The 16434-nt window shown below is 41.0% G+C and overlaps 1 protein-coding gene across 3 annotated transcripts in view; it reads left to right on the top strand.

Moving 5' to 3' along the window:
• Positions 1 to 83: 83 nt before the first annotated feature.
• Positions 84 to 16434, top strand: part of Phtf2 (putative homeodomain transcription factor 2) — a 108080-nt gene continuing 91729 nt past the window's right edge. The window contains exon 1 of one of the 3 annotated variants that reach the window (XM_076566323.1): positions 84 to 223. The gene's annotated coding sequence lies outside the window, so the exon portion shown is untranslated. The remainder of the gene's footprint in view (positions 224 to 16434) is intronic. The other 2 variants (XM_076566324.1, XM_076566325.1) reach the window with 2 other exon arrangements.

Here is a 16434-nt window from a genome sequence, read left to right as displayed (position 1 = left end):
CGCCCCGCTGGCCCTGCCCCCGCGACCTGCGTGCTGCGGCGCAGACTCGGTGGCGCGCCGAGGGGCGGGGCGGCCCGGGGGGCGGAGCGGGGGCGGGCGGCGCGAGGGTGGAGGCGGCGCGCCGCCGGCGGCGGGGCTGTAGCTCTCCGGGCTCCGGCGGCGGCGCTAGCCTCCGAGCCTCTGCGCGTCTCCTACCCGCGTCCTCGCGGCGCGGGCGGCTACGGTAAGCGCCACGGCTCCACGCTCGGCGGGCCGTGTGGAGGGCGCCGCGCTCCGACAGGGTCCCAGGGCCGTGCGGACCGGGCGGCGGGCGGCATGGGGGGCAGGCTCCGGGGTCGGCACGGTGCCCCCCGCCCCGGGCACCTGCGGGCCACGCTCGGCCGCGGCCGCCTCCCATCGCTGGGGCGCGGAGGCTGCGGGCCGAAGCTCGGCGCGGTGTGGGCGCCCGCGCCTGTGCGCTCTGCCGGCGTGGGGTCGCGGGGTCCCCAGAGGGCGCATGGGGGCGGCGGGTGGCCTGGCCCGGGCCCGCGCGAGGTCCGCTAGCGGCCGGAGGCGCGGGGCTCGCGGGGCGGTCGCCCTGAGTGCAGGCGCTGCCCGCGCGGAAGGGCAGCTGCTGCTCCCGCAGCCCCGGCACACTGGAGTTGCGGATCCGACGGTGACTGCGGAGGGGCGGCTGCCCGAGTCCTGTGCGCGGGCCTTGCAGGCTGTTTCAGGTTTGCAAACAATGCCGTGGTCCTCAGGCATGCTTACCTTGGTTTCTGCCTCGTGTTGACAGCCATCGTTCTGGTATTGTTCTGGTATTGTGCTTTCTAACTCATCACCGCCTTGGAGACTTCGGGGATCATTTTGCTAAGCATTTTATTTTTATCCTGACAAAACCGAGGAACTGCATTAACATGTGCTATCGGGCGAGTAGAATCTGGAACAATTAATTTCCCTGTGGATTTTACATACTTAGATACTGCTGAGATTAGGTATGCAGTTTACAATTGTTTTGCCAGTAGTAGATGTTGCTTACTTTGATGTTACTTTACATGTAACACTTTTGTAATTTTTTTTTAATGCTTTCATCAAACACTTCTAAGGTTTCTTGCCTTTTCCCCCCTTCTTCTGAGTGTTTGATTATAAACTTAGCTTTGACTTTGCTAGGTACTTTTGTAAATTCCTTTTTCCAAAACTGGACTTCCACAAGCACTTGAGTTCACGTCCTAACTTCGGTTTGGCATACAGGCTGTAGATTAAAGAGAAAGAAACGTGCATTTCAATGAGTTTTATGTCTCGGACTCCAGAGGAAAGGAATCGGGAGGTCTAAGAAGACTGAGCCATGTCTGTGACCAGAAATCAAGGTGCTTCCAGTACACTTTTTGTCCCCCTTTGGAAGTAGCCTGCCTCCTGCACAGGGAAGCTGTTGAATGCATTAGGTAGGGCCAATCTAGGTGTTCGGTGGGAAGGTTCTGATTTTACCATATTGTATTAGAGCGTGAAAATGTAAGCATTTCAAGTGCAGCTAGCAGCGTGAGCACTCTTGTGTAGTCAAGCCGGCAAGAGTAAATATTTTAAAGGCCAAATTGGCACTGGACAGTTGATCCTAAAAATAAAGATGACTTGAACAATTTTTAAGTGGAAACCTTTTTGGCTAGTCCATTTTATGCATAATTGTAAGGAATTTGTAATGCAAGTGGCTTCACTAAGAGAATTTATGTTAATATGTTGAAAAAATGAAAATCAGAAAGTAGTTGGACTATGTATTATTTAATCTAATGACTACTATTCTCTATTTTACAACTAAAATTAGTTCAAGATTTCAATCGTAATTAGTTGATGGGTTCACTTATAACAGGTTTGATTACAAGGACTGCATTTCAAGTCATTATGCTGTACCACTACAGTAAAACTGGCTTCAACTTGGTATAAAGAGACTAATAGGCAACAGTGTTGCAAAAGGATAAACTGCATCCGAGTTCCCATTGTAACACTTGCAGATCACTGTGGAATAGTGTTGAGTGTGGCTGGAGACATTGGGATGGAGTCAGTCACTCTCACCTTTTAACAGCCTTTTAAGAGGAGACATATTTAAACAAACAATAATACCTCATTATATTGTGAGAGAATGTGTGGAATCTCACTGACTTTATGGGGAGTTTAAAAGATAGACACCAGAGCCAGGTGTGGTAGCAAATGCCTGTAATCCTATCTATCATTTGGGAGGCAGGGAGGTGTCTGAATTCTAGGACAGCCAAGTCTACATAGTGAGACTTTTTCTCAAACAACAACAATAATAAAAAAAAACACAACAAAACAAAATAAAGTTACCAGAAGTTGAATACCTGTTGATCTTTTACTGTAAATGTGATATGTCAATTTCCTTATTTGTTTAGCAGAGAGCATAGTATTTCCAAGTGGATGCTCATAGGATGGGTGGGAGGTCTAGGGAGGAGCTGTCTGAGAGCCTTGGCAACTTAAAAGAAGTTTTCATAAATAGGGAAGAAAGCTATTCCATGAGTATAGATTGAGAGAATGAGAACTATAGTTTCATATAAAAGTACTTGTGAATGCCAGTGGTAAATGCTAATTTGCATAGAATGTGTCTGAGCAGTGTGAGTATATCCACTTTTGATGGTTGGAAATTGCAAACTTAAGTACTAAACTGTCTTTGTTGCTGTGACAAAACACCATTACCAAGGCAGCTTATAAAAGTATTTAATTTGGGTTTGTGGTTTTATAGGGTAAGAGTGCGGCAGGCAGGCAGGCAGGGCCCTGTTGTTTTTGAGACAAGGTTTCTCCCTGTGGCCCCAGCTGTCATAGAACTCAGTCTGCCTCTGGAATCCTCCTGCCTCTGTTTCCTGAGTTCTGGGATTAAAAGTATGCACCATCACTGCAGGTTGAGAACTTAAATCTTGATCCACAAGCATGGAGCAGGAAGAGACAGAGATGTACAGAGAGAGACTGGAAATGGCTGGGCTTTTGATACTCAAACCCACCCCTGCAGTGACACACCTCTTCCAACAAGGCCACACCTCCTGTCCTTCTCAAACAGTTCCTAACTGGGGCCACACCTTCAAATACAGGAGTCTGTGGGGACCTTCTCACTTAAACCACCATATACACTAGAAACAATTTGTCTGTTATATCCTTACCTAATACTTACCCTGCAACATTTATTTTCCAAGTGTCTGGTTAGTCAGGCATGTCATAATTTCATTGAGATTTTTCCATTCAAAAACTCCGAGAGGTGTATTTTGGCATTCTTTGTATAGGAATCTTAAAGTGGATTTTGTTGCCTCCAACCTCTTTATATAGTCTAGAAACTCCTTTATTGGTTCATTGGTTCTCTCTCTCTCTCTCTCTCTCTCTCTCTCTCTCTCTCTCTCTCTCTCTCTCTCTCTCTCTCTCTCTCTCTCTCTCTCCAAGAGTCTTCTTGTATAACCTTGGTTGGTTTGGGATTTCCTATGTAGACCAGACTGATTTTGAACTCAGGTTCTGCTTCCTCTGCCTAGAATTAAAGGTGTGTGCCGGCACCTCCAGCCTACCATCTTAAAGCTAGCTTGAGATACGATAGTGGGATGGGATCTTTTAAATTGGGACTGCACTTGAAACTGAGAAAGATTCCGAGCTTCTGTTTCTCTGGTTAGCATGGAATGATCTATCCATTGGGTTTATGAAAGTGAACCGTCACTCGATCACCAGAAGCATATGACTAAGATGAAAATACATAGGACATTTAGGACAGCTGCATTTTTAGTTTAGGTTGTTAGTGTCTTGCAAATGGATAAAATGTGAAAAGAAATCCAGAGGTCAGTTTGCAAATGAAAATGCTGACTGTTTCCTAGAGCAGGTAGTTTTTATGAACACTGGGCAAGAAAGAAAATATGCTGGATTTAGTTCTGAATAGCGAACATGAACTAGGGCAGGAAATGGCTGTGGCTGAAGAACTACCTGATAATAATCATAACATGATTAAATGACATTTAATGAGAGGAAGTAAAGAGTGCAGCTTTCTGCTGTAGAAGCAGTAAGACTGTTAGTTTACGGCAGGAATTTTGAAGAGAAGTAGTAGGCATTGATAGCTCGTAAAACATTGAATATGGGATCTGAAAACAGAGATAGCAAAGATTTATGAAAGATATTTGCAAGTTATATACACAAGTTCCGTGGTCTGTAGAATGGGTTTAGGACTGAATTCTGACATTCACTAGTTCAGAAACTCTGAGTTCTTTATTTAACCTTTTTGTAGTTGGTTTTATTCATGAAATAGATCTGTCTGTCTGGTTAAACTTTACCTTTAGAAAGTGTCAGTGAGATATGAGATGCCTTGACACAGTGCTTGGCTTCTAAGACTTACTCAAAAGCTGATTGTTGTAATTATTGGACTGAACTCTAACAAACAGACAGCTGGGGGTGGTAGCATACACTTTTAATCCCAGCACTCGGGAGGCATTGGCTGGCAGGTCTCTGTGAGTTCAGGCTCAGCCTGGTTTATGTAGTGAGTTCCAGGCCAGCCAGGGCTACATAGTGAGGTAACCCTGACTCAAAAAACAAACAAACAAACAAACAAACAAATAAAACAAATAGAAAACTGCATAAAAAGGTAACAAAACCGAAAATGGCAAACAGGAAAACAACTCCAGAAGCAGTACTCTGCTGAGTCATTCACAGGCAGAGTTCAGTCAAGAATGACTACAGCAACATGCTGTATATATATGGAATCAGTTTCATATTTTCAAGTTTTTCCCCAGAGAAAGTAGTTCAGACTTTTGAGTAGAGGGTAGATAGGATTTAATTCTTATTGTCAAAAACATAATGTCACTGAAATCAGGTCTCAGCCATGTAAATAAAATATAGATAAAGGGACTTGTTTTTCCTCAAGTCTCTTATTCATTTTATTCCTGAAATACTTTTTCCTGTGTTTGTGTGTGGTATGTATGCATGCATCTGTGGCGTGTGCACGTTTGTGTGTGAGGGTAGGCCAGATTGGCATTGGGTGTCTCCCTCAGTCACTCTTCATCGTACTTTTTGAGACAGGGTGTCATTGGACTTAGAGCCCACTGACTGGCTTGCCTGGCTGGCCAGCAAGCCCCAGGGTCCTCCTGTCTGCCACCCAAGCGATGTGATGGGACTGCAGGTGTACTGCACTGTGCTTTGTTATTGGGTCTGGGGATGGATCTGAGGTCCTCATGCTTGCAGGGAAAGAATAATTGAGCCGTCTCTGTAGTTGGTTGTTTTTAACTCTGGGCTTTTTGGAGGACCTGCCACCCATCTCCCTGATAAATCACACATGGAGGCCTGTTAGTTCTTAATAATGCCTGGCCTTGGCTTGTTTCTTCTCAGCTTTTCTTAACTTGAATTATCCCATCTACCTTTTGCCCCTGGGCTTTTACCTTTCTCTATTTCTGTATATATTTTCTTTGTTTTTATTCCATGTCTGGCTGTGTGACTGGGTGCTGGCCCCGGGCGTTCTCATCTCCTTGTTCTTGCTCCTCCTTGATCCCAAATTTCTCCTCCTGTTTATTCTCTCTGCCTCCCAGCCCCACCTATCATTTCTCCGGCCCTTCAGCTCTTTATCAGACCATCAGGTGTTTTAGACAGGCACAGTAACACAGCTTCACAGAGTTAAACAAATGCAACATAAAAGAATGCAACACATCTTTGCATCATTAAATAAATGTTCCACAGCATAAACAAATGTAACACATCTTAAAATAATATTCTACAACACATCTCCCAGCCCCTTGTTCCTAAAATCTTATAGATACAAGCCATTAATTATTTAATTTTTAATTTTTTTTTTTTTAGAGAAAACTTCATTATTTGTCTGTAATACATGAGTGTGGGTGTGTCACAACATATGTATGCAGGTCAGAGGGCACCTTTATGGAGTTGGTTCTCCTTCTGCCTTTACATGGTTTCCAGTGATCAAATGTAGAAAGTCAGGCTAGTGTGGCAAGTGCTTTACCCACCAAGCTATCTAGTTGAGCCTTGTCTTAGTTACTTTTCTACTGTTGTGACAAAGGACCATGACCAAGGCAACTTATGGAAGAGTTTATTGAGGGCTTACAATTTCAGAGAGTGAGTCCATGACCATCTTGGCAGGGTGTGTAGGTGGTAGGCAGGCATGGTGCTGGAACAGTATCTGAGTGCTTACATCTCAGGCATGAGGCAGGGTTGAGGGAGCGTGGAGAGGGAAGACTCACTGAGAATTGTGTGGGTTTTTGAAATGTCCAATTGGGGACCAAGCATTTAAATATGTGAGCCTATGGGGACCATTCTCATTCAAACTACCACATTCTACTTACTGGTTCCCATACACTTGTAGCCATATCATAAAGCAAAGTAACTTTTCAAAAGTCTTTTTTCAAAAGTCAAAGTAACTTTTAGAACTTTATTGCGGCTTACTGTTTCAAGAGGGTTAGTCCATGATCATCATGGTGGGAAGCATGGCAGCAAGCAGGCACGATGCTGAAGCTGGATCTGAGAGCTTACATCTCATCCTCAAGTCCAAGGCAGCGAGAGAATTCACTGGCAAGAGTGTGGGCTTTTGAGAGCTCAAAACCCATCCCCAGTGGCATATCTCCTCTGTAAGGCCATACTTCCTAATCTTTCCAAAACAGTTCCATCAGCTGGGTACCAAACATTCAAACATATGAGACTGTAGAGCAGTTCTCATTCAAAACACCACACTCCTTATCTTTTAAGAGTACTTTATTCTTTAACAACTCCATACAACCTCAATTGCCTCCTTCCATGCACCCATGTACCCCATCATATTTGTGTCTGCTCCTTTTTTTCCTTTCTTTTTTGTTAACCTACCCAGTCTAGTTAGCGCTGCCTATTGGAATGTTGACCCATATTGTTGGCTTGATCTTGTGTAGCTAACCATAGCTAGTGAGTTTATGAGTGTAATAGCCATCCATGTCCACAGGACAACATTCTTCTCAGTCCCTAACTCTTAGATTTTGTGCTCCCCCTTCTGTCTCCTGAGCCTTCGGTGCAGAGTTTGATAGATGTCCCATTTAGGGCTAGGCACCCAACAGTCCCTTATCCTCTACACTTTGACCAATACTTTAAATGCTTATCGCCTCCTAGAGAAGCTTTGTGGGTCAAAATTGAGGACAATACTAATCTATCTGTGTAAACAAAAATATTTAGATGGCAGTTTGACAACATAAACATTTAGCAGAAGTCTCTAGGGCCTATTACCTACCTAACCATAGCCTTCGGATCATGTTTACAATAGCAGGTACTGATTTCTTCTTGTGGAATGGGCCTTAGGTTCATTCCTTCCAAACCCTTGGTGCCAGGCCATTAATAATATAGTTGTAGAGGCTTTACTTGCAAGTAATCCTGGGGTGATAGAGGGGCTAGTTAACCTGTATGCATTTCTTAAGTTTATGTCATACATCCTTTTGCCTACTTTTGGATGCTGAATATACAGATGTAAAATTTGTTGAAAAGTAAGTTTTTCTTGTTTTCTAAATCTGTTTTCCTTTTGTGTTCTCTTTCCTGCTGGATGGCTCTCTTTATTATGCCAGCCGAGAATTGTGGCATATCTTGACTCTTCCATGCCATGTCTTCTGTGTCAGATTAATAACTACATTTGGTCATTCTCTCTAATAACTATCTTTCAACCATGCCCTCCCTGTCTTAGCTCCCGCAGTTGAAAGAAAAGAGACCAAAGCAAGCCCCTTTGCCTGACTTGGCTTTAGGTCCCCATCATCTTTCAAGTTAATCTTGTTAGTTTCTTTAATTTTCATTTAGCCTCATAATAATCAATTTTTCATATATTGCCTTCCCCAATGTTTCTAAATTATTAACATAATCATATCATAATTACGTAACATAAAATGTGCATGTGCCAGTTACATAAATACCAAAGCTCTTCGTGTACTTGTAGTTTCAACATTGTTGCTTGATTATCTGTCTGGGTCTAGAGCTTTCTTTCAAGGGAGAGTTTTAGCTACATGTTAGTTTTTTTAGTAGACAAAGGGCTGTTGATACTTATTTCTTCTTCACTGAGCATTGATGTCTTGTTTCTCTGAAGGGATTTGTTCATTTAAATTGTTAAATTCATTAGTGTCATTAGTGCTCATAATCTTTTTAATGCCTGTGTGATCTTCAGTCAGCTGGGCATTGGTGGCACATGTACTTGGGAGGCTGAGGCTGTCAGATCTCTGTGAGTTCAAGGACAGCCAGGGCTACATAGTGAAAGTCTGTCTAAAAGGAGGGGGGGATTGAAGCTGTGTTCGTACTCTTATTCTTGAGTCTGGGAATTTGTCTCACCACCTGCACCCCCAGTGGGATCTGGCCAAGGGTTTAGCTGTTTTGTTGAATATATCAATGAATCAGCCTTTGGTTTTCCTCTTTTCTTTTTTTTTCTTTCTTTCTTTTTTACTTTTTTCCTTGCTTTTTTATTTTTATTATTTTTATTATTATTATTTTTTTTTTTTTTTGGTTTTTCGAGACAGGGTTTCTCTGTGTAGCTTTGCGCCTTTCCTGGAACTCACTTGGTAGCCCAGGCTGGCCTCGAACTCACAGAGATCCTCCTGGCTCTGCCTCCCGAGTGCTGGGATTAAAGGTGTATGCCACTGTTGCCTGGCTTGTTTATTTCATTTTAAAAGAACTGTTCATTTCATTCTCTAAATACTGTTTTGGTTTTTTGATTTCACAGATTTTGGTATATTATATCTTTGTTTCCTTTTTTAATTAAAAATTTTAATCATTTATTTTGTGTGTGTTGTCTGTGTTTGGGCTTGCATTTGAATGCATGTGTACTATCCACATGACCCCTTATGTGTGTGGAGATCAGGACAACTCACAAGATTTGGTTGTCTCCTTCTACCATATGCGTTCCTGAGGTCAACTCAGGTTGTCAGGCTTGGTGACAAGCACTTTTACCTGCTGAGTCATCTTGCTGGCCGCATTTTAAATTTAGTAAGGCATTTTATTAACCCTCAGTATGATCTATCTGCCTGTCTATTTCTTGTGGATCTCATTTTGTAGCTCTGACTGGTCTGGAACTTGTGGTAATCCTCCCGACTCTTCCCAAGTGCTGAGATTTCCAAGTGCATCACACTTTGGCATGACTCTGGCTTAGATGATTCCCATGCTCTTGAAAAGAACCCTGGCTGGAGTGTTGTGTAAATGCCAGTGAAGTTAAATTGGTTGATAGCATTAATTCTTTAATATCCTTTTTTTTCCCCCTGTATATTGTTCTCTTAATCTTAAGGGGAGTTAGAATCGTTCATTGTGGACTACTTGGTTTTCCTAGCAGTTTTTTCAGTTTTCGCTTAATACATTTTGAAGTTCTGCTACTACATGCATTTGTATTTTGTATTTTACGATTCTCAGTGAATTGGATTCCTTTATCCAATATAATAAAATTGTTCCCTCCTTATTTCTGAAGCTATACTTTGGTCTGAAATCTATTCTCTGTGGCCTTTGAGCCTCTTTTGACTACTATTAGCATGATAAATATATTTTTTTTATTTTTATCTTTTCTTCTTAAGACAGGGTTTCTCTGTGTAGCCCTGACTGTCCTGGAACTTGCTGTATAGACCAGGTGGGCCTTAAATCGGAGATCATCCTGCCTCTGCCTCCCTAGTGCTGGGATTAAAGGTGTGCGCCACCACGCCCAGCTGATTGTTTCAATTTTTAGAATGTACTTACTAATTTGTGTATATATGTATAGATGCGTGTGTATGTGTTTTGTGTATGCGTGTGTGCATGTGGGAGCCAGAGGCCATTGTCAGGTGGTTTTCTCATAACTCCCCTAGTGTTCGAGACAGTGTCTCTTCTGCGCCACCAGCAGGTTAAATTGACTTCAGGCACTCGGCAGGCCCAGGGATTTATGTGTCAATCTAAGTGAGTTCCTGATGATAACATCTTAACTCTGACAAGCATTTTAAAATTCACTTTATTATTTCTTTTGTTTAAGTTGGGTCATTTTCATTTAATTGTTGTGACATTGTTGGTTTTAAATCTGCCATCTTTCTTGTTCTTGTTTTTTTGAGATAGGGTCTCATGTGTAGCCCCGGCTGGCCTTTGCTTCCACAGCTCTGGAACTAAAGGCATACACCACAATGCCTGGCCTAAATCCGACACCTTGCTGTCTGTCCTATCTCTTCCTTTTGCCTTATGGAGTGGGCATTTTTGTTGTTGTTTTTATTGTCATTGCTTGTTTGTATTGGCTAGTATGTAACTTAGAATGTTTAAGTAAAACTGTTTTATACTGTGTAAAGACACACTAGTTCTCTTTTAAACTTGATATGCTTGCCTGGCAGTGGTGGTGCACAGCGAGGTAGAGGCAGGTAGATCTGAGTTTGAGGTTAACCCAGTCTATAGAGTGAGTTCCAGGGCTACATGGTGAAGCCCTGTCTCAAAAACAAAACAAAAAAAACTTGATATGCTCATACATTTTAGTCCTGTATGTGTGTTTAAACCTCAGAATACGTGGTTAAAGCGTTTTTGTAGCTTTCCCCCACCAATTCTGTTAAAGGACTATATAGAAATTTTTTTTAGGAAAAAGAGCTCTTAAATTTAATCACTATTTTCAGAGTTCTTAATTCCTTTGAATAGACACAGTTTTGCATTTGGTATTCTTTTCCTTGCCTGAAGGACTACCATTGGTAGTTGCTTTAGTGATAAGTTTCTGCTGCTGAATTGAGTCATCCTTTTTAAGGCTGGAAGACTTGGTTTTGGTGGTGGGAATGAAGCTCCACCTTGGCCTTTCTGCTACTGATTTAGGAGGCAACTACCAGCTAAACTGCATCCTTCCCCAATGCTATAAAGTTTTCCTTTTGTGCTTTTTTAAAACATGTCTCCTAAACTAAGGACCTGTGTTTAAGTCTTCAATTCATTTTCAGTTCTCTTTTCTATATAAAATGTAAAACAAAGGCCTGTCTTTATTGTCTTGCATGCAGATGCCCATATTTCAGAATAGCATTTGCGAGGAGTGGTCTCTATATTTGTTGGAGATAATTAGACCACACCCATGAAGTCTCAAGTCTGTTTCATTTGTCTTTTTGCCTTTTTGTTAGTACAAAACTGTTTTTGTTATGTTATAGCTTTGAAATATATTTTATAATCAGAAAGATTGAATCCTACAGATGTTCTCAAAACTGTTTTGACTTTTATTTTCAGACCCTGTAAAATTCAGTGTAAGTTTTATTATGGAAATTTTTGTATCTGTAAAACATGCCACTGGAATTCTGGTAGATGCTGCATTGCACTTGTAGACTATTTTGGATAATGTGTGTATCATAATGGTATCAAGTAGTTCAGTCATTGAACACACAGTGTTTTTCTTTTCAAATGCCTTGATTTCTTCCAGCAATGTTTTGTATAACTATTTTGTGTTAGACTAATTTGTATTAAAACTAGATGTTTTAATATCTTGTTTACAAATCCGGTCATCTTCCTTACCTTTGTTTCTATTTCGTTTTCCCCGCATCATCACAGGTTGTATTTTGTTTGTTTGTTTGTTTGCCTGGTAAATTTTGTCTGAATGCTAGACAGTTGAGTACTTTATATTGCTTCTATCTGTATTTTCTTTGTATTCTTTTAAATATTATTGAGCATTATTCTTTTCCTTCCTTTCTGTTTTTCTTCTTTAAAGATTTGTTTATTTTTATTTTACATGTATGAATGAGTGTTTTGGCTACATGTATGTATGTGGACTGCATCTGTGGCTAGTGCCTGTAGATGCCAGAAGAGAGTATCAGATCTCCCCTGGAACTAGAGTTACAGATGGTTGTGAGCTGCCACGTGGGTTCTGAGAATCAAACCCAGGTCCTCTAGAAGAGCAGTGCTTTTAACCACTGAGTCATCTCTCTGGTCTCCCAAAAGGAATTAGTTTAAAAGTGTATTACAGCTTACCAGTTTTCTCTATAATTTTAGACTGAAATGATTCAAATTAATACAAAGAATTCCTGAATGCATATTACCCAGGTTAATCAAATACAGTTTTTAAAAGATTTTATTTTCATTATGCATGTCTCTGTGTGGATAAGTGTGTGTGAGCGTGGGGCCTCGGAAGGACAGATCCTTTCGGAGCTGGAGTTACAGGTGACCGTGTGGACCTCAGCAGACACAGTACATGCCCTAAACCGCTAAGGCCCTCTACCCTGCAGTGCAGTTTACTCCCCGAGGTGCTGGGTGTCAAGCCAGGGTATGGTGTCTGCTAGCTAATGACTGAGCCGCGTCCTCAGCTTACTGCATTTCTTTTATCCTATTTTTTCTTTCTTTCTAAGGGCTACACACACACACACACCTACACACCTACATATATATTCCTTTTTCGTAAATCACTCCCTTCTTTATTCATAATATCTGCCGCACTCTCTCCGACTCGTGTGTGGAAATCAGAGGAGTTAGTTAAACAACCTTTAGGAGTTAGTTCCAGAGATAGAATTCAGATCGTCAGGCCTTTGGACAAACACCTCTGTCTGCTGAGGCATTTCGTGGCCCTCATAGTGCTCCATGCTCATAATACTCCTTTTCTACCCATATGTGCATGAAGTAGCTTTCCCTTCATGATTGTTTTCTAGTTATACTGTACTGTGGTCATCAAGGATACTCAGTATGTCTTTGGATTATCATCATCATCATCATCATCATCATCATTTTATGTGTGTGTATGGTGAGCACATGTGCAGTCAGAGACAACTTGCAGGGTCAGTTCTTCGTATATTGGTTGCTGGATTTGAACTTAAATTCTCAGGCTTGGCCACAAGTCCCTTAACTCTCAGTCATCTTGCTGGCTCTGATTTCAGTTTTTGAAAAATGTTGAGATTTTTTTTATGGTCTATCATTTGATTTGTTACAGAGAATATTCGTTAGATAATGAAGAGAATATGTATTGGGTTGCTGTTGGCTGGCAGGTGTTTCTTAGAGCCATGGGTCTGGTTTTCATTTTAACTCTGCTGTTTCTTCATTGACCTTCTGTCTGGATGATCTGCCCACTGGTGAAAATGTGTTCAAGTCCTCCTGGTTTTAGAAGTTGCTTTATAGTCTCAGAACCACTGTGGCTTCTTGCTGAATTGACCTTCTGTCATACAGGGGTCTCCTGTAGTGCTTCTTTACTAGTCATCTCTGCCAGCAGGCTGACAGAAGCCTGGCCACCCTCCAGTTTTAGGCTATCTTATTCCATTCTTTCACTTTATCCTCTTTCCCTTTGGAGGTGAAGTGAGGTCCTTGAGGCAACGTATAGTTGAGTCTTTTTTTTTTTTTTTTTAAATCATTTAGTTACTCTGTGTATGTCTGCATGGAGAATTTAATCTGCTTTCACTCAGATGATTAACGGGTAAGGCCTTACCTGTTATTTAGAGACCACTGTATGACATTTTCTAGTTTAGTGGAGTGCCTTAATTCTGCTTCTCTTACTGTTTTCTTTTATGGCTACAGGATTTCGTCTACTACGGTGTTTTGACTCCTTGCTTATTTTTGTTTTTTTCAACGGTAGATTTTTTTTTTTTTTTTTTTTTTTGGTTTTTCGAGACAGGGTTTCTCTGTGTAGCTTTGCGCCTTTCCTGGAGCTCACTTGGTAGCCCAGGCTGGCCTCGAACTCACAGAGATCCGCCTGGCTCTGCCTCCTGAGTGCTGGGATTAAAGGCGTGCGCCACCGACGCCCGGCTTTTTTTTTTTTTTTTTTTTTTTTAATGATTTTTTTTTTTTGGTTTTTTTTTTCGAGACAGGGTTTCTCTGTGTAGCTTTGCGCCTTTCCTGGAGCTCACTTGGTAGCCCAGGCTGGCCTCAAACTCACAGAGATCCGCCTGGCTCTGCCTCCCGAGTGCTGGGATTAAAGGCGTGCGCCACCAACGCCCGGCAGATTTTTTTTTTTTGTTGTTGCTGAGGCTTATAAACACAATCTTTTGATTATAACTATCTATTTTGAAATAATAGCAATTTAACATGGTCATAAAGAATATAAATGAACTAAAGAACAAGAAAATATACTAATATGAAAATCACATTTTTATTTCTTCTCTCATTTTGAGTTTTTGATATCCTATTTTGCATCTTTCTATATTACCTTTAGCATGTTAATATAGTTATTTTCTTGATTTCTGTACTATGCATACTATATTGGAGCATTCTAAGTTTGTCTTGCCCGTAAGTCTTATCTTACCATCCAAGATCTTATCTTACCTAGCCACAGTAAAATGATCAGAATCTGTAAACTAACATTCTTATACTACTGTTTTCTAAAGTACAAATGTTCACATTTCATTAGTTATGTGCTTTAGAGCAAAAGGAGGTCCAGGGTCAAGTTACATTTTATTGCTGTGTCTCTCTGGGTTCCTTTAAGCAAGAGAATGGTTCTTAGGCCTATGTTTGTATCTCAAGACGGATACTTTTAAAGCTTTGGTTCTTGGGCCTGTGTTTGTATCTCATGACAGATACTTTTAAAGCTTTGGTTCTTGGGACTGTGTTTGTATCTCATGAGGGATACTTTTAAAGTTTTGGTTCTTGGGCCTGTGTTTGTATCTCATGAGGGATACTTTTAAAGCTTTGGTTCTTGGGACTGTGTTTGTATCTCATGAGGGATACTTTTAAAACTTTGGTTCTTGGGACTGTGTTTGTATCTCATGACGGATACTTTTAAAGCTTTGAGGCCAGTTGTTTTGTAGAGCATTCAATACTAGGTTTTTTTTTCTTTTTCTTGGAATATCTTTTATTTATTTTTTGACAGTTTCATACAGTGTATCTTGATCAGACCTGCCTCCAATATTCCTCTCGTCTTCTCCCTGGACACCCAGCTTGTCACTCTTCTTTCTTCACATCCTTTCCTTTTTATTTTACTCTTTACAACTAGTAAGTGTTTCATTTTGACATTATATAGTTATTACTCTTAGCATACTTATTGATCATAATAATGGTTATTCTTGTGTGAATACACTATTTAAAGTAGTTATCAAATGTTTTTTAGTTCTCTGATTTATGTTTATTAAAATTTAATAATGGCTTAAAGATTTAAATTGCATTTGTTTGCATATCTTGTATGTTAGGAGAATGGTGTGCATGTGGAGGTCAGAGGACAAACCCATGGGAGTTGATTCTTTCCTTTCACTTTGTGGGAACCAGGGATCAAACTGAAGTCATCAGGCTTGGTGGCAGCATCTTTAACCACAGATCTACCTTGCCTACACCTAATTTCGTGTAATAAAGTAAAATTTCTCTGTGGTACTCAACCATTCATTTACTCTGTATTAGTGTGAATTCATTGAGGGATAATTTATGTGCCAGAGTTCCTGTGAGTCTTGGCACATTTTCTTCTTTTCTAAGTCAGCAAGATATTCTTAGGATCACTTCGTGCTGGTTGTCACGGACCTGGAGTCAACTTTTACCTAAGGAATGGGAAAAGGGTTTAGAGATCTGCATGCTACTAAGGAATCATTACTTCTGGGTCCGCCCGATGGACACAGTTAAATGAATATGTTAATATATATGTGGGGCACGAGTACATTTTTTTTTCAGAAAGGAATATTGAGTTAACTGGTGTCATGTTAAAGAGAATATAAAATATTAAAATAAAGAGAATATAATTAAAAATAAAGAGAATATAATCTTGGCTATATAATCTCTTCATTATGTTGTCTTAAAAGAAATTGTAAAGCTGGTGTAGTTATATATATTTACAATACCAGCCATTTGGGAGACTTCCTCTGGTATATTGTGAATATGCAGTTTATGGGATCTTGTTACAGAAAAATATGGAGGAATGGAGTTCAGTGTACTGAGCCCTGGGTTCATTTCTCAGTTCTGAAAAATGAAAGAGCCAACTCCACTGTTTTTGAGACAAAAAGATTGTTTTCTTGATCAGCTCAATTCTAGGAATGGCATAGATTTTATTTGCAAAGGAAGGTACCGGATAGGAAAGGCTCTGGCTGTCCTCCCCTTTGGAGAGAGATGTGTGCCGACTTCAGTTATCTGTAGTCCGAGATACTCATTAACATGGGATGTGAAAGCAGGAGACTTGAACAGTTTTCGCTTCCAGAACACATTTACTATCCCCTTGGTCCTGTTGAGTCACCCTGAATTCAGGCAGCCTTTGTGGGCTGGTCCTCTTCGTTCTGCATTGCCTCCTTCTGCTTTCTCCATCACGTGTTCAGTTACCAGTCATGTGTCTTTTTTCAGAGTTCATTTTAGTGGTCTTCTCTGTCCTTGTATTTTATGACTTTGCTTTGATTTCAGCTACATTTTATAAGGGAGTAAAGTTAAATGCTCATATTTAGTCTGCCATTTTTTCCTCCTGAAAGTTTGAAATATTTAATCTTAAAATTACACTAGAATAGGGCAAAGGTGGCTTTGGATAAGTGCTTGCTTTGTAAGAGTGAGGACCTTAGTCCAGACACCAGTTTCTACATAAAAAAGCTGGGTGTGACAGTACACTGTTCTGGTAACCCCAGCCCGGGGTGAGGCTGACATGGGGAGATCTCT

The sequence above is a fragment of the Peromyscus maniculatus genome, chromosome 3, assembly GCF_049852395.1.
Source record: "Peromyscus maniculatus bairdii isolate BWxNUB_F1_BW_parent chromosome 3, HU_Pman_BW_mat_3.1, whole genome shotgun sequence".
NCBI lineage: Eukaryota > Metazoa > Chordata > Mammalia > Rodentia > Cricetidae > Peromyscus > Peromyscus maniculatus.
Note: the sequence above shows the minus strand (reverse complement) of the source record. Positions and strands in the feature narration are given on the sequence as shown.